Source organism: Python bivittatus, unplaced genomic scaffold (assembly GCF_059951505.1).
Source record: "Python bivittatus isolate LINGU-HERP-01145 unplaced genomic scaffold, Pbiv_v1 ctg000020_np1212, whole genome shotgun sequence".
Classification (NCBI taxonomy): Eukaryota; Metazoa; Chordata; class Lepidosauria; order Squamata; family Pythonidae; genus Python; species Python bivittatus.
The window spans coordinates 61,514,827-61,534,044 of record NW_028277030.1 but is presented as its reverse complement, the minus strand read 5'-3'; the positions used below and the strand labels follow the sequence as shown (position 1 = coordinate 61,534,044).

Sequence of the window (19,218 nt, the reverse complement as noted above, 5' to 3'; positions counted from 1 at the left end):
CTTATAGTTAAGTGAATTAGGGAGGTGTCTGCCTGAGTCATTTCTGAATGTTATTTTGTTCTGGACCTTAAAAAAGCTTCAGTCCCCTTGGCCTAGGCAACCGTTCCTGCATATCTCTGTCAAGATCATTTTCCTTACTCCCTACATCAGCTCTATAGCTTTGGGAGCTGGGAGTTCAGCAGGAAAAGGAAGAGGGGGGAGGAAGAATGAAAAGCCACATGAAAGATTGGGGGGGAGAGAGAGAAAAGATAAAGAAGAAAAATAAAAAGGAGGCTGAGAAGTCAGTCTTTAAGAAAAAAAGTGGGGTGGAAGAGAAGAAGTAGGACTGATGTACTTTTTGTTGCAGTCTCCTAGTTCTTGTAGTAGGGAAAGCACGTGGGAGTCCCAATCAATAGCTGCTCAGCTGTGCTTTTCTGTTGGATCAGGTTAGCAAGCTCCTGAAGTCCCGGCCTCCTGGAGGTGGAAATTCACCACTTCACAGAGTATGCATTTGTATCCCACTTCTGTCACCAGCTGATCAAGTGTAGCTGCCTGGCTCTTCAAGTTCAAACCAGCAGAGGCTGCCCAGGGGATCAGGAAGGCTCGGCTGCTAAGATCTAAGGAGGTTCCATGCTAGAAGGGTTAATTCATTTCCTGAAAAGCCCAGGAATTTCCTTGGGGCTGTAGCTGCAAGTCCAGCTCAGTGGAGGACCCTGATAGGCCTTGCCTGCCTCAGGTCCGTTCTGTTAATGAGCTCAAATAAGTTTCTCTGTAGGGCAGGGAAAGGCTTGCAGGGAGGGAGGAGGAATGCCCAGCCAATAAACCTTCTCATATTTATAAGTTTCTCAATGATTCAGTGGTTAGCAAATGTTTGGCTTCACACTACAAGTATCAAATCATACTGTACTTCCCAAATTTTGTTCTTTGTCTAACCAGAATTCTGCCAAACACATACTCCGGCATACTTAATGAACTTAATCCCCTGTAGTTTTTGCATTCTTGCTATCTTTTCCATTCTATAGGGAATGGCAGCATTCTTCCAATCATCTGGCACAGATACTGTCTTCACACACATGTCGAACAAATTGCACAGCCATTCCACAGCCAAACCACATCCATATTATAATATTTCTCCAGTTATGTTGTCTACACTTTCAGCCTTATCATGTGTCAACATTGTCACAGGATTTATCTGCCTAAAGTCTTTGGAACTGGGCACGATAGAAATAAAATTATTTTCTTTTCATTCTTTTTTTTGAGTGGGGGAGAGGAGGCTAACATTTACAGCATTTCTTTCAATTCTACTCCTCATCATATCACTATCATTCAATTATAAATCTCTAAAACTTCCCTTCTGTTTCCTCACTTTTATTTCTATTTTTTGCCAGGTCCATTTTTCTAAAGATGTACAATAAAAAAATTGGTTTATCCCACATTCAGAACTACTCATTACTGCTATATCCTTCACTAATTCTTGTATTGTTCTACCATAAACAATCAAATCAATCATGCTTTTTATTCTTCATTTTCTGTGTGTATGCTTTCAAAACAAAGAGAGCTTTTTTTAGCTGATATCCACCAGTCACCATTCTCATTTGCTCTTGTATCAGATCCCTCTCTCTCACCCTATACCCGCCCAGCTCTTCATGTCACCTAGTGGAACAGTTTTCCCCTTGGATCTCATTAATTCAAAATGTTGCATCATTTTCCCCAAACCGTATTAACATTCACTGGAGTATAACAAACAGAAATCATCAAACTATGGATTCTTACTTTCATACGCACCTGCAACAACCTAGATGATACCAGCTCATACTTTTTGACATAAATTTCAGCCTTTTCATTCATAATGAAACCCACGCTTCCCTGCACACATTCATCAACCCCATTCCATAAGATCAGAGTCTTATATTCCTCAAAACTTGGATGTGTTTCTTGGGTAGAGATTTTCCAATCAAGGTGGACAGTTTTGACTGAATTACTCTGCATCTCAGCTTAAATGTAGAGGTATTTATTTATGTAGTGTGAGCTAAAAATATTCTTGAAAAGTTTTTAGTTTTTAAAAAATCCATCTACTTTTCATTTAGCTTAGTTTGCCTCTAAATACTAAATTCAAGATTTCACTGGAAGGAAACATTTAAGAAAAGCCTCTTTCGTAAAGCACAGATAATATTTGAAATGTAACGACAGCCTTTTCAGAGAGAGGATAATAAATGCACAAGGCAAAGCATACTTCTTTTTTTAAAAAAAATGAGCTTGTATTTCAGCAGCAACTCATTTTCACCTAATCACCATCCCCATTTTTAAACTAAAGGAAAAAGTAGATTTTATACAAATTTCTGTAGCAAAGCTCTGAAAGTACTGAAATGAAGCATTTAAAAGAGGAAGGCTGCTTATCCTTTAATTACTTCCCTCCCTGGTCGCTAGTTTGGCATTTCAAATACATGTATACCAGAATGAGGTTGCTGAGTTGAAAGATATGCCTGAAATCTGAAACAAATTGAAGAGATTGTGCAATTTTTCAGAGGGAGTTAAAAATAAGAACCAGTCACTTTAGCAGACTTACCCTGAATGCTATCTGCTGGTAATAGATTCTATAGTTTCTAATAGAAAAATTGTAATAGGAATGCTGAAGCAGGCTCTCTCTGCCTTTGGACATCGTCGTTCTAATTTTATACTGTAGGCAACTGTAAGGCAGTTTTGTTGCAACAATTCAGGACCACAGAGATTGTTGTAAAAGCTCCACCCTTTTGTACGTACTTCTGATTTCTACACATGTACAAAAGGGGTGGGACTTCAACCACAACACCACAACCACCACCTTGCTTCTTTTGACTCCCCCCCCCCCCCCCCCCCGTGGATGCTGCTGCAAATCAGCCTTCCCAGATCTGTGTGTCCTCCAGATGGGTGAACTTCAACTCCCAGGATTCTCAGCAATAGACACGCTGGTTGAGAAATCCTGGAACTGAAAAGTACTTATTCCTTTGCTCCTTAACCAGCACAGCAATGTAACATTTGCAAAATGGTTTATGAATTAGATACCATATTCCATATTCACAATTTATAAAATACAATAAAAGTAATGAACAGCTATGTTTTAAACTATGGAGTTTCTTTGTATGCTTTGCATTTATAACTTCAATCAATGCATTAGTGTTAGTTTGGTTAGCATGCTTGATTTCAATATTTCGGTGTTTATATCATTATTAAAATAGCTTCTTTTACATTTGTTGTAGTCCCAGTAGGATTTATTACCGTGTTGAACAGCAGGGTACAGTGACCACTGAAGGAGTCTAAACTCTAGCAGAAAAGGTCTAAGGTGATAATAAGGAATAATAATAATAATAATAATAATAATAATAATAACAACAACAACAACAACAACAACAGCAGCAGCAGCAGCAGCAGCAGCAGCAGCAGCAGCAGCCATATGGCAAAAACAAAAAAAGGAAACAATAAGAACTTTAGAAGAACTTTAAATTTATTTATTTATTTATTTATTTATTTATTTATTTATTTATTTGTCAAATTTGTCACCGCCCATCTCGTTGAACAACTCTGAAATACAGTTAAAACAACAGCAACAACAACAAAAACATCCAGGAAGTGATTGCGGCATTTAAATGAGAAAGGAGTGAAAGGGTTGCTGAGGAAGGCTATAGGGACAGCAAAGAAAAAAAAATAAATTCTTTGCATCTCCCTTTTACTACAAAAACTATAAGGTACCTAAGCCTGCATTAGGTAAAAGCCTTTCTCAGGGGAGAAGTCAGAACAACTAAAGGTAATAAGAGAAGATATTTTAGAACACTGATTCCCAATCAAAGCAACTTCCAGATGTGTGTACTCCAACTCCCAGAGATCTTGGCATCAGCCATGCTAGCTGGGAATTCCGGGAGTTCACATCCACACATTTGGAAGTTGCCAAGTTTGGGAAATATTATTCTAGGACATCTTGAGAGTCTGTGCAACAAATTAGAGAGTCCTGCTGATATCCATTTAAGAGTGTTTAAAAAACTGAAATGTCAAATTGCTGTTCCCCTAGAAAGAAGCTTGTCGCTCAAATAAGGCTCAGTGCTAGAAAATTGGAAAATAACCAGTATGATCCCAATTTTTAAAAAGAAACTATAGTGTGGTCAAGTTAATGTATATTATGGAGAAATTGAAGGAAATGATAATCAGATGAAAACTAGGCATAATAGAGAACAAACCTCGCTGAAGGAAAATCTGCATCGATTCTATGAAAGAAAGATAAAATTAAACTAATATGGATTTTTCATTGAAAACTAGTGACGGCTGAACTTCCTTTAATTGTCCCTTGAAGAGGTCTAAGTATCTGTGAATATCCAAGTTGCCCAACAATTTTCATTACTAGCTTTTGAAATCTACATCAAATCTGAATGAAATCAAGTAGTGGAATGAATCAGCTGTGGGTCTTCAAAGCTGATAGGTTGTATGAAAAAAATCTTGACATCTGTTCAGTGCTGTGCGTGTGCCTGCTAAATTGTTCTTTGGAACTCTGTGCACAGTCTTCAGTGCAGACCTCAACCTCTTGGAATGAGACTAATAACAGATTGCAGTACAGTACCAATTTATTATGAGGGGCAGAAACCGAGGTCTGGTCCACATATGAATTGATTCAACTAAAGCAGTCTGTATGGCTGCAATCCTATTCCTGATGGTTTTTCAATGTTATTGTAGAAAGAGATTTTATGTGGAATGTTTTATTTATTCTTTATTTATTTATTTATTTGGTGATTGGATTTATTTCCCACTGCAACCCCAAGACTCATGGTGGTTTACAGTAAAAAAAAAAAAAATAATAAAGATAAAATGTACATGGTAAAAATTAATGTTACATCATTGTAAATCATAAAAGCATAATTCTAATCCTCCATCCTAGGAGTCATGCATCATGGCCATCTGGAACAACTCTGTTTTCAATAGTTTCCAGAAGGCTAAATACATAAATAGGGACCGACCAAGCAAGAGTCCATTCCAGAATATAGGCGCTGCTACAGAAAAATAGCACCTACAAGCCTCCATAGTAGGTTTCTTGTGGAATCTACTAGCAGGGTCTCCTGGTAGAAATGAGTTGGGCAAGTTGATTCCAAGGATGTCCTGAAGATATTTGGTTCCAAATCATATTGTCAGACTTAAGAGACAAAATTAAACCAAGAATAAAGTCACAGCAGCTGAATGCTAACACAGAGTACATACAATATCTGTAGCTCAAATATACGGTCAATAAATTTTCATTGTTGTTATGGATGCATGTAATTGTATTACTCAGAATTACCTTTTTCCTCTTCTTTTCTACAGCCTTAAGAAGTCAGAACATAATTAAGAAGAAGTGTTTATGTATCCTTTCTGTTTCTGGACACCTTTTAACGCATCACTGGTCCCTTACATAAATGCTAAAGGCTTTTAAACTCTGAAGACTGGAAGACGTAAATTTTGCTTTGAATATTCGTGGTCAAAAGTAGATGTACCAGATCTTTTGGATGAGCAAAAGGATAAAAAGGTTAGTGATTCTTTGGAAAGCCTACAGTTTCAACATTTTGTATTTCTGCATATCACTTGCCAGTACTTTCATGTACACTATAATATTTTCTGAGCTGTAGGAAGGAAAACCCAGCAGTATTTGCTTTCCTTATTCTGGAATATTGTGGAGGTATGTTTCCTGCTGGAAACATATCCAGTAATTTATTTTTATTTGATCTGCTTTTTTCAAATCCTGAAACTGATTGAGCATGTGTTATAGGGGATGCTGCTCCACTTAGGGAAAAAAATAGCTAATGCTCATATTGAATGTGAGTGTTTGATAATAGATTACGAATTGAAGTATATTGGTTGGAAATTAAATTGCTGAAAGACAAAATGGATGCAATATGAAAGGTCAGTGATTGGATCCCACAGTTGTTTTTTTGACTATGCATGTGGAATAATATACAGGAAGTTCACAGTTTAAGAATGAGTTCCATTCCCAAAGTCTGTCCTTAAGTCGAATTTGTATGTAAACCAGAACAGTATTATTGTATAATACTGCATAAATAGTATTGTGCAACTAACTTGAACCATTGTGTAATTAAATCAAATCATTGTGCATTTAACTCACATTTTGCTACAGTAGTCTCTGTTCTTAACTATGGGTCATCCATAACCCAGGCATTCTTAACCTGGGGACTACCTGTTTGGGATTGGGCATTAAGTAGAAGGGGTTTAACCTTTTTCCTATTCCATCTTACCTCCCTGATAAATATTTCACCCTATAAAATTGTTCTTAGTCATACAAAGGAAAGAAATTGATTGATGATTACAGTACATGGTAGATTGCTATGGTTATTTCCACTTCTGGAGGAAGAAGCTCCATTTCAGAAACATACTTTAACTTCTCACCCATCCATCCTTTGCTACTCTCTTGACATAATGCCCAGGTAAAAGAGATTCAACCCAGTCTTTGGTTTTTTGCATCATAAATAATTTTACCCTGAGAGATTAATTACTTGTTATTTACATTTATGTACTATCAAAATGTGTTGCATTCTATTCTATTCTATTCTATTCTATTCTATTCTATTCTATTCCACCCTACCCTACCCTACCCTACCCTACCCTACTCATATTTCTGTGCTGCTGTGTTCCTGCAGACTCTGAGCAGCATACAATAATCAGAAAAGAGATTTAAAACACCATAAGGTTCCAGCCATATAAACTAGTAGGGAAAAAAGCAGTATCAAGGCCATTCATCAGGATGGATTAGAATCTGATTTAATGAGAAGAATACTTGATCTCAGAGAGAGGAAAAGGCATTGAAGCAGCCTGCTGTCCTTGCAGTACATTTATCTTATGTTGTTTTACAGGCTCCTCCTTCCTTCCTTCCTTCCTTCCTTCCTTCCTTCCTTCCTTCCTTCCTTCCTTCCTTCCTTCCTTCCTCCCTCCCTCCCTCCCTCCCTCCCTCCCTCCTGCTCTCTCAATGTCCTGTTTCCAGTCACTCTTTCCTTGTAGATTTTCGTATCTTCCTTTATGGTGCCTGTATTTTTCAATTGAAAATGAGTATTCCAAGCACAAACAAGATGTTATCATGATGCTTAGTGTCTCCACTGCATATAAAATTATTTAAGTTCAAGATTCAGTTACCTACAAAAGCTTATTTATCCATTTTTTAAAATTGCATTTGCACTTCAAGTTTTTTTCTGCATTGAAGCCTGTATTGAATAGTGACAATAATGCTGAATGGATGGGGAAAACAACAACAACAACCAAATCCTAAATCAAATTTTATTAACTTCTATGTACACCAACCTGATCTAACTGAAGGAAGACAAGGATTGAAGAGTGATAACCCTATAAATCAATATATTGCAAATAGTTGTTTTAAAAATTATCATTTTGCCCATAAGAGTTAAGCCTTGTGGTTGTCTCCACATCTTGTTTAACTGTTACAAATGTTCTTGGGCTTTAATAGTAGTTGATCAAATGGAAACAGAAAGCAAGTGTGACCATACCTTCTTTACCGGATCTGCTCCTATTTAAAATATTGCTTAATTCTTACAAAGGGAAATTGGATCAGCAGAGATAAAGTAGTAAATAGAGGGAAAGGCAGTAAATGAAATTATAGAGGTTTCATAACGAAAAACAATCTCCTAAGCTGGGTGCACAGGGAAGCAGTGGTGTGGTAGCAGAGCCATTCTTCAGTCTATACATATTCATTTAAACGTCTTTGCACAAAGAGGTTTACATATCTTGGAATTTTTTCTCAAGTTACAAGGCAAGCAAATAGTGCAGGAGTTATTTATGCATTCTGCATACTGTTTTATATTATTTAAATTGTAAAAAAACCTACAAAAGATCAAAAATGTTCTGAAAACTGACGATATGCTAACACATGTTAGGTAACCAAGAACAGTGGACATATGTTGATGATATAGTGAATAAAGAGGATGGCCTTGAAGGACAGAGGGAAGATCTGCTACCAAGGCAATGATCAGATAAATGAAACCTGAACCCAGGCCAGTGGTTTGCAAAACTGCCTCAGATAGCTCCCCCACCCCCAATTCTCATGTAGATAAAAGAGGGAAGAAAGGAAACACATCAGACTTGCAAGCTGTTCTAATCAAAGTAGCATTAGGTCTGCATGGTGTCTGTTTCTTACTCTGATCTACCGTATAGGGCTGACAGATGACCACCAATTTATTTCAGAGTTTAGCTCTTCCACCCTGAGATTATGTTGGAACATCTTCAGTCTATTCATTACCTCCATTTTAGAGTCAGAGTCATCTGATTCAGCACTACAGGAACTGCGCTCTCTTTCTCTAAAGTTGCTTTGACCATTTCTCTGAAAGCAGACTTTGAGAAACAAAAGCAAGCTTAGAGAGGTGTTTCCCTGATTATTCCCCCTCTTTTGTGTGTGTGAAGCACAGTGGCTACCCATACACACATCTGCAGAGGCAGCTGGGAGCAGCTCACAAAAGCAGCTGGAAAAAGATGTGGCTGCTATATTGATTGGAAGATAAGTGCTTCATATGCACTCTGGAGCTTTGCATAGAAATTCTTTAGAAGGATTTGCACAATTTTGAGAGCAGTAATAATGCCTCTTGTGTTAAATGTTGTCCAAAGCATTTGCCAACAGATGAACTGGATGAAAGGAAAATTCAGCTCTCTTAGCAAATATTTGTTTTACTTCTTTTTAAAATAGAGGTGAAGAAAGCACATCCTCAATTTAGTTTTTAATTTCATTGGGTGAACATTTCAAGTATATTGGAAAGGCTTGGTCCTGAGTGGGAGTCAATTGTATTGAGAGTTGAGAGTAAGTTCCATTACTGAATTGGCACCCATAGGATTACTCGCACACATTTATTATCAGTCATTGAACTACCTCTGCTGAAAAAGCATTGTGTATGAAAGATCTGATAGTGGGGTTTGAACCTGCAGACTAACATATGCACTTAACTTACCATATATTTAACCACTACTTCTGTTTATACTTTGTGAACCATAAAAACTTCATCTCTGCTTTTAAGATGCTAATAATTCTTATAAGATAGAGAATGGACAATGTGGAATATAGATTAAAAGCTAAACAAAGATGCAAAGTTGGAAAGCCTGCTGAATTGAAAATGTGCAACTTTTCTTTTCAAATGCTCTCTTTATTTTGGGGAGATCTGCTAGAAGTGCACTTTGAAAACGTCGGGTGTGAAATAATTGGAGAATCATTTCTTGTAAAAGGTTTTATTCCATGTCTATAAAGTTGGAGTGATCAATAAAGACAGAACTCGAGTTAGTAAACTCCACTTTTGTTGCAAATGACACCACACAAAACCCTCAGCTTTGCCATCATTCCACCTGGTAATTCATCTATCTTCCTTTTACTGGGTTTATAGCTCATTGTAGCCTTTCTCCAGATACCAACAATAAGCAAAAGGAAGAAATCATGGGGAAAATACATATATCCCAGTGGCATCAATTAGCTATTGCAAGTAGAAGAAAAAACATTTTTTTAAATAAATATGAGCAATAGGAAAAGAATATACAGTAGCATCATTGTTCACAAAACAGGTAAGAATGTGTCAGTGTTTGGTGTTGGTCTCTATTTGATCCATAGTATTAGATCTCCTAATCAATTCCAATTTAAACTGTTTTAGGATGAAACCAGGATTTCTAATTTCTTTGTTCAAAGATGGCCACTTTGAGATCAGTGACAGAGTTTTCTCTGTCCTGCATACATCATAAAAGGCTTTGGATGAACAAAAATACCCCTAGCCCCAATCACTTCTCCCTTCATCTGTACAGTTAATTTCATTTCTGTGCCCAATGCTGCCAAATAAACTTTATCTTATTGGACAAATACCTCTATATCTGTAGAGGTATACTATTTTACACACTACAATTTTGAGGATTTGTTGAAATGGCTCTTATCTGCTATCCAAATCCTGTAAATTGTTGTAATGCAAGCTCTCTTTTTTCTCCAGAGAATATATGTTTGCTATTGGTTTCATTGCAGATCTGTAGAAGTAAGTATCAAGACATGATACAGATGGGGCAAGACATTGATTGGGCTCAGAAGCTAACAAGGGTTAGCTTGGTTACTCCCTGGTTAGTATTTGGATAGGAGATCACCAGGGATTCCCAAGGCTATAAGGCAGTGCAGGAAGTCAAAATTCATATCCCTGAGAAAGCAGTATCAAATTATGTTGGTAACTCTGCCAGGAAAGCTACATGATTATGTCCATGTAGTTGGGAAGATTTGAGCTGAACTTGAAAGCATCTTCCCCTTTGTCTTCTCTTGATAACGGCACTCACGTATTACTCTTTGCCTACTTTCTCATCTTTTACCAAAAAAAAAAAAAAAATCATGCAGGATTCTCTTCATGCATGTATGGGTCTTCTTACCATGTTGTAAGTTAACCAAAATGATAGCTTAGGGGCTATATCATATTTAAAGGATGCCTTATTATGGGACTAGTTTGTAAAGAAAAGTTTAGAAGTCAGAAAAAAATAATCTTAACTAGGTCTAGTAAACTTCCAACTATGGATTATTAAGCATAGTTTAGGGATTGGTTGACATAGCAAAACAATAATTAAAATGCATACCAAATCTTCCGATCTCTTCCCTGTAGCCATAACAGAAGAGAAATTTGTTCTCAATAAACTTTAGTTTGGCATTAAATCCATTTCTGTGTGATTCTGCATCCTGACGTTATATTACACACTGATGCATATTGTTTTTTATGCACACATATACCTCTACAAAGTCCTATATATAGGTCTGAAATTTCTAGTCTGGCATATGTAAGTTCCAGTGTTATATTATTTTTGTAAAGAAAGCATGTGTATATGTATGTGCATACAAACATCCATACAAAGAGATGCACGCAGGTATTATAAATAGCAGACTGTAACTTCAGATTCTTTACCATCAAGAGATTTCTGCTGGGCAAATGCTCATTCAGCTTGAAAATGCAGATTATATAATTTCCCTGCCATCATCATGCAGATTTATATATAATGTAATCTAGTAAACGTCTGTTTCAGATAACATATGTTTTAAACATGTATCTCCTTAACTCAGTTATAATGCAGCGTTTTGTAGTATTACCAAGTGATTTGTTTAGTGAGCCCTACATAATGCCCATTTCCATGTTTCATCCACCTGTACAGGTGGTCCTCATGGAACTCTATAGTTCCATGACTTGTCGTTTTGCATACCTGTCATTGCTGAAATGAGACCAGGCATTGGTATTTGCAGTAAAGGTCCCTCTGGTCCCTGGCTTGTTTTTTTAATTACTTTACACATATGTGAAGTGGCAGATGGGCTTTTGTGTATGCATAAAATACATTTCTTAAGTTCTTGTTATCCAGAGTTTTGCTATTTGTGGCAGCTAAGTGCACATGTAAAGTCGTTATAATGGCATTGGTTGTGATAGGTAGGATGGGAATGAATAGGGTGGGGAAGGGAATTGGGCAAAATTGCCAAGAAGGATCAGAAGGTTTATATATTATAAAGTAAGAAGCTTTAGTGCAGGAGAATGAAATGTGGGGAGTTCAGAATAAAGTTTAGGGAGCAGTAACCTTGGGAACAGAAGCAGGGGTCTCTATCACCTATCCTATCCTATGATAGGATTTTACATGTAAACATTACCAGATTTGGGCCGCAAACGTCTGCATGGCCACTAGATGGCAGCGGTTAGAGTCATCAATTTTGCAGCCATCTAGTGGTTGTCCAGATGTTTGCACCCCAGATCTGCAAGCCTAGGTCTAATATCATCAAAGCAGACTTGAGAAGAAAAAAATCAGGAGACTAGAACATGGTTTAAATAAGCTTTGTAGCTTCATGAACAAGTTCAAGGATTCAGTTGAATCCTTGACCTGTTTAATTTTTTAAATCTTACCCTGACTGAAGCGTTAACATAAATGGCATGCAACTGGGATCACATGGCTCTTTAGCTGGGTTGGGTAACCTTTCGATGGTTCAGAGACCTGAATGCATTACATGAACAGTTTTTTGCATTTCACTGTCCAGCTGCATATGGGTTGTTTATTTATCACAGAAGCTTGGTATTTTTCCATGCAACATTCCTTCCTATGAGGCAAGGGTTGTTTTTTCTGTTTTTAATTCATGTAGGCAATTTAGTGAGGTAACAAAATCTAAGTTTAAAAAAATGTGGATTTCTGTCTCTAAATAATTGACACATTTATCTACAAAGATAACTTCTTAAATGGATCCAGAGCCAAAGGAAATTATCTCATACTTCAACTGCTATTATGTAGCACTTCAAAATATATGTTATCAGTTCCAATACAGTAAAATTATCTCACTGTTTCTTGAAGGTGTTTAATTGCAAATGCTTTTAAATTAATAACTCAAGGAGAAAATATTAAAATGATGGCTATCTCATTCTATTTTCATTTACATCTGTTGATGGATTATACTAGTTCAAGTGGAAATTGTCATTTTGGCTGAAATAGTTTGTGAATTTCTCTGCAAATTAATATGCATGGCTATGCATAATGCCGGAGCTACAAGGTAATTCTTGATGAGCAGATTATGTGTAGCTTAGCAATACTGCACTAAAACTGTCCTCCTGACAAAACACCCATTGCTGTCTCTTAAAAGGGCATATGAATTATTTTTCATGTTGTCAGAACTTGAGTTATACTCCATATTTTGTTTAAGGACATCATTGCTTTTCTTTTTCATAGCTGCTGTTACCTCTCTGCTTTTATTAATAAATAAAAGAAATAGTTTTGCTGTCTCTCCTATATGCACCCAAGTGATCAATATAAAATGTTACTTCTTTATTTATTTGTTTATGTCCGTCAGTCATCAGCCAAGTATGCACTGTGCTAGAATACAGGCCAGTTCACAGAACCCATCCACCTGCCATCTTGCCAATTTTACCCCTTCCCATGGAAACCTAAGAATCCATCTGCACTTCCATGTCAAGTAGCTTTCCATAGGTTCTGCAAAAGTTTACTAAGTTCTTGAAAACAGGAAAGAACGTTGGATTTCTCCATGGCAGTCACAGATGTGATCCTGTTTTATCCTAGTGCTTGAATGTGTTACTATAAAGTATATTAAAGGCAAACCGAGTATGAAGCCTTATAGGAATTGCCATCTCATATGTCCTGAGTTGTCAACTGTAAGGACGAAATTAAGTCATTGGGCCAGCATACTTCATTTGTGCATTTACATGCAGAATTCCCCTTTCACAAGGAACTCTGGAACAGCTGGAATACTCTTCTAAATGCATAGGGAATATATACCCCAGTGCTGAGGTATCTACACCACATTTCTTTTAATAGGATACACATTTGCATTTTTAAGCAAGATTTTTGCTAAAGAGGGACAAGTCATGCTCAGTATCTCACCAGGAGGCAGTATCTGGCCAGTCTTGGCTGCACTTGGAAGCTAAGCAAGATTGTATCTGATCAGAATTTGAATGGGAGATCATCAACAAGTATCAGGATTGTAGGCTAGAATGGGAAGTTGAAAAAAGCATCGTAGAAGAAGGCAATGGAAACCTTTGCCTTTTGTCTAGGAAATGGCAGTAGTCAAGGTATTCGCTGTAAAGAACACTTACGTGATATAACTACCTCTTTGTCAGTAAGATGGATACTTGCTTTATACACTGATTCAAGTACACATGAACTTTGGGTATGATTTTTTCCCCTTAAATTATGCAGTGTTACATTGGGTTGTGCCAAGTATGGCAGCAAAAGAGTTGTTGCAGTCTTTTTAACCAGTCATTTGGCCACATGCTTGTTACAATTTTCTCCTGGACTCAACACAGGCATTCAGTTTTATTTGTTAACCTAGCAGAACATTATTTATTAATGAGTTCTTCATGCTTTATTAAGTCTAATGTCAAAATACCTCTATGGGACTGTAGTCATGTTCTGTCTCTCTGTTAAAAGCCTTCTCAAGAAAATGAAAAATTACACAGTAAAGCTGCACCCAGTAGATATCAGTTCAATTACTTTTGATCCTGGCAGATGATGTTTCTGAGTAGTTTTGAAAGAGCTACATCAGATAATATAGGCTGTCTGAAATGAAAGAATTCTGCACTCTCAAATGTGCATAATTAGGAAGGCTTAGAAATTTAACAAAGCCATTCTGTTCCCAAATGCTGAGTGGTGTATTCAGCTGTTGAGAACTGACAAGTTCGGTAAGGAAATACAATGCTTGCCTAGTTTCATTTATTTTTTTTTAATTCAGATCTTTTATGTTGGGGAGGGAAACCTCTATTTCAGAACATTAAAATGATGGAGTGTTTCAACACTCCAGGGATTAACTGCAGTTTTCTTAATTTGATACAATTAATTTTGTTTGGGAAGCCAATATTGGAGTTCAATAATTTTTCCTATCTCTTTCCTTGCTTCCTCTATAGCATTATTTTGGAATATCATCTCTGTAGTATTGACATGCAAATTAAATTTATTTCAGGAACTGTCTGATATTCTGAAGTTTGTCCAGTTCTGCTTATGGTTTTTATAAGAGAAACAGCATTCAATATTGTCTGAGTAGATTATATCTTAAACATGCACTCATACACACACACACACACACACACACACACACTCATGCACAGACTGGAAGGGTTAGTTCTCAGGCTGATAAGGGTTCAGGAGATGGCTTTGTAAATAGACACCTGCAAGTTCATTCATTCTCTGCATTCTTACAAGTTCACAGAAAAGTCATTAGAAAGAAATTTACCCCAGTGTTTTAGGAGATAGATTAGTCCTAATGGGAAATAGGTCAGTTACCGAAATTCTTGCAATCCTATCCCTTTCACTTCAGTAAATCTTGTTAAGAAAACTCAGTCATTCATACTGTGAATTTTTGGAGCCTGATGCATTTTTGAAGCCTAACACATACAATACATAGATATTGCTCTAAAGAATTTTACCAAATGTCAGTGGAGGAAAATATAAAATACGTAAGCAACTTTTATAAATTGATTTTGCGGGGTGGTGGGGGATGTCCTTCAAGTCAGTTTTTGACTCCTGGTGATTTCCTGGACAAGTCCCTGAAGTTTTCTTGGCAAGATTTTGGAAGTGGTTTGCCCTTGCCTCCTCCTTCCTAGGGCTGAAAGAGAGGGACTGGCCCAAGGTCACCCAGCTGGTTTTGTGCCTAAGGTGGGACTAGAACTCACGGTCTCCTGGTTTCTAGCCTGATGCCTTTAACCACTACACCAAACTGGCTCTCATGAATTGATATCTAGCTAGTTTCAATTAAATTTAATTGAAGCCAGCATGATTTTACATCCCACATCAACAGATAATATATATGTATGCCAGTTCAGACATTTTTGCCCTCATTCACAGACTGGAAGAGATAGGGAAATTATTTCCTGTCACATACTGTTTGAACTACAGGTATTATTTTCCTCAAAGTGTAATGCATATTTTCCTATGTACAGTGACTGTAGCACTTGTATATTAATGTGTCCTCATACATGTAACCCCTATGCTTTTTGTAGCATCTTACTTTTAAAAATTATTTATTACAAGATTTTGTATGATGCCCTTTAAAACCAGAGCAACTTTCATATCTTGATCATTGTTTGTCCATGCTTATGCCTCTGTGGGGTCAGCTCCCCAAAAGCAGTACTTCAAAACAATGGATATAGCATATGTGGCAAGAAATAGGAGGTCTGCAGATAGCTTTAACCACTTGATAACACTCAATTATGGCATTGATCTGAATAGATATGCTTTATGCATACGGTATATCATGGCAGATATTGGGGCATCCAGCTGTGAAAAAGCCAGCATGCTGGCTGGGGACTTCTGGCAGCTGAAGTCCACACGTCTAAAAGTTGCCAAGTTTAAAAAACAGTGGCTTAGAGTAATCAAAAATATAGTTTATTACAGAAACATATGAATTACATATTTATATGTGAAGTATTTGAATGGAATCACATCTTTTTTGGTTAAATCAGTAGAGATTTGGAGAACATGTGAGACCATGACAAAGAAGAGCAAAATGGAACTAACAGGAATATTAAGGCAAAGTGACCATATAATGTTGGAACTGAGCATAGTCAAAACACTTACTTTTGTCTTCAAGAAAGCAGATTTTAATAAATTCAGAGGAATGATGAATAGCTGTTTGAGCAGCTAAAGGGAAAAGGAGCTGAAGATGAGTGGGAATTCCTAAAGATAATAAAAGCATGCAGTCTTGTCATAATTGTGTGACTATATTACAGTCATAGACCAGCTCAAAAACAGAAAAAGTTGCAAACAATTCCAATGGGAAGAAAAAATGGAGGACAGCAGAAGAAGCCAATGGGGCTAAAAAAACAGTTTAGTGAGGGTCTGACAACATAAAAAAGTCCCAAACAGGAACATAAAAGAGGGCCCAGTCACAAAGGAGGATTATAAATGAAAATCTTTATTGTGGTCAAAAACCAGTACATAATAAAGCTACATAATCTGAAAAAAAGGATACATATATATGGAAAGGTACAAATCATAAAATTAAGTGGACATATCAGTCAACTGCACATTTTACATATAACGTAACAGAATTTATACTTAGCATGGCAAGGGAATATATATTTGAGAGTAAAAAGGAGAAGGAGGAATACATAAGTGTAAACCAGAACTGTAGAGCAGATGTCAGGAAAGTGAAAACTCAGGATAAAATAAGATTAGCAAAGGATCCCAAGATTGATTGCAATTTGAGTATGAGCCAACAGTATGATGAGGGTCCAGAAAATGTTCTGTAAGTCACAGGGAACTTTAGGCTATGTCAACAGAAGCATAATTTCCAAATTATGGAAATCGTTCCACTCTATCCTGCATTGATCAAACCCCAGTTGTAGTGCTGTGTTCAGCTCTGGGTGCTTCCCTTTAAGAATGATTCTGAGAAATTAGAATAGGGTCACAGAAGAGCAAAAATGGTGGCAAAAGAACCAGAAGCTATGTCCTCTGGAGAGATTTTGAAGGATTGGATATATTCAGCCTTGAGAAAAGACTACTGCAGGGGTATATGAGAACATTCTTCAAATACCAGGAAGGATGTCATATAGATAAAAAGGTCTGCTCTGTTTGTTCCAGAGTACATGTAGAGAGTAAGGGAAATGACCCTGACAGAAATATGCAAGAACCATTGTATAACCAAAGAAGGCTAATACTTGATTTAAATCCAAGGAAGCAAGATAGTATTCAGAAGCAATTCAGGCAGGCTTCTCCTTGATCCAGTGGGTTATAAGAAGGAGAGGAGGTAAAGTACAATCAGGCTTGCAAGATTCTGTTAGTATAGCTTGTCTCAATAAAGTATAGTTCTAGTCTTCCCGGAGTTGATTTTCTGGTCTGGTCTACCTAGAGGGGCTGACAGTCCAAGACATGAAATAATGGAAAACAAAAGCAAATATTATTTGAATGGTAGAGGATTTTTTTTTTCTAACAGTGAGCAATTCAAGAGTTGAATCAATTATACAGAGAGGCGGTAGACTCCTATTTGTTGGATGTGTTCATGTGGACAGCTATCTGTTGGGAATGCTCTAATCTGGATTCCTGTACTGAGCATGAGATGAAACTTGATGGCATCAATAGCCCCTTTCTAAATTTGATTCTGTGATTGTTCCATGTGGATTAGGGTTTGTTTTAAAACACAATTCTGAGATAGCAAAATTATCTTTTGGTAAAAGAAATAAGAACAGCTAAGATAGGAACCAATGGTAGGCTATACTCCTGGTAAATGATCCTGAAAAATTTAGAGCATTTATTTTAAAACCAAATAAAAGGCTAGGTTCTCCTTCATCTTTCCATTCATATTGTGGCAAAATGAAAAATGTAGACAAATCACACAGTGATGGATTAGACAAATTATAGATGTTGTACCCATTGGTGCAAAGTGTGCCTGTGTTTTGAGGATAGACTCTGACATAGATACAAATGTGTGATGATGGACAACTGTTTACCTATAACTTGTTTCCTACATGGTACTGGGCTGGGCTGTTGAAAGTCAGTTTGTAGGTGTATCAAGACTGCATTAATAATCTGGAAAAGCATAAATCAGATAGATGATATAGATGATATAGATATAGATATATACAAACATACTGTATACATATATGTATATACACGCGTACATGCACACACACTCAGAAAAACTCACACCCAACAGAGAGCCATATTAACTAAGAACAGCTATTTTGATTTTTTTTATTCCATATACTGTTGTCTGCCCTTCCAACTAAAATGAAATGCAATACTCATAATGGCAGAGAGGTTACTTCCTATTAGATTACTCCTGATCTATATTATTGTCCAGACTTCTTTCCATGTTGGATAAGGAGCCAGTTATTTATTCTTCAGATGTTCAGGAGCAGATTTGTTGTTAGGTGGTAGGAATCTCTGCCCCACAGTTGACCCCATGCTGCATTTTAGAGAGCTTCCTACTTTATTCCTTCCACCCATTTAGAGAAACAGAGTTTTCAGTTCTAAAAGGTACAGAACTGTAGAAGAAATATTACCGCTTTAGAAAAGGGATAGTCCTCTTATCAATTCTTTTGGCTATATGAGTCTGATGAAAAACCTTCACAATTTCATCAAATAGCAGCTACTGTATTTTCCATAATGACTTGTACCATGAACAGCTCATTCCAGTTGCACTATCAAGATCCTATTATCGGTCTATAAAAATATTCTGTTTGTATCGAGATAAAAAGAAAGTAGAGAATCATTTCCTTCTGGAGTTTGGGAGAATAAATTATGTGGCATTGGATTTGCTACTTGCAATTTAATAGGCTCCTTAATATGGACTCAAAATATCAGATGGGAAGGCCAGAGTGTCAAATATGACATGTCAGTGTTGTGTCACTTTGACCTTTCCAATTCCCTCCATATCTTGCAGTAGCTTACCCTGTTATAATTTCCTTACATTCCACCACTCTGTAATTTTTATACATAACTCAAAATTTGCTATGATTATTTCCTATTTTTAGTAGTTTTTTTTTAAAGTTAACTGGAAATTAAGTGGAATGTTGGAACACAGGCGCAGCCATTGAGTTCCTCATAAGCATAAGCAACATTTTCACACTTCTGATGTCCAGTCAAGGACTGAATGTGCACATAGACATTTTCACATACTTTCATCTTATCCTTTCATCTACCGTTGATTTTCCAAGTGGGAGATAGAAGAGAGAAAGAGGAGGATTTCCCAGTCCCAATAATCCTGTTTAAAATCTCTGCTTCTCATTTGACACTGTTGAGGTGAATTGTGTTTTTACT

At 36.8% G+C, this 19,218-nt stretch overlaps 1 protein-coding gene across 2 annotated transcripts in view; it reads left to right on the top strand.

Moving 5' to 3' along the window:
- HS3ST5 (heparan sulfate-glucosamine 3-sulfotransferase 5) overlaps positions 1-19,218 on the top strand; it is a 193,271-nt gene that overhangs the window by 62,470 nt on the left and 111,583 nt on the right. For both annotated transcript variants that reach the window (XM_007423473.4, XM_088139702.1), the window contains exon 2: positions 5,299-5,500. The gene's annotated coding sequence lies outside the window, so the exon portion shown is untranslated. The remainder of the gene's footprint in view (positions 1-5,298; positions 5,501-19,218) is intronic.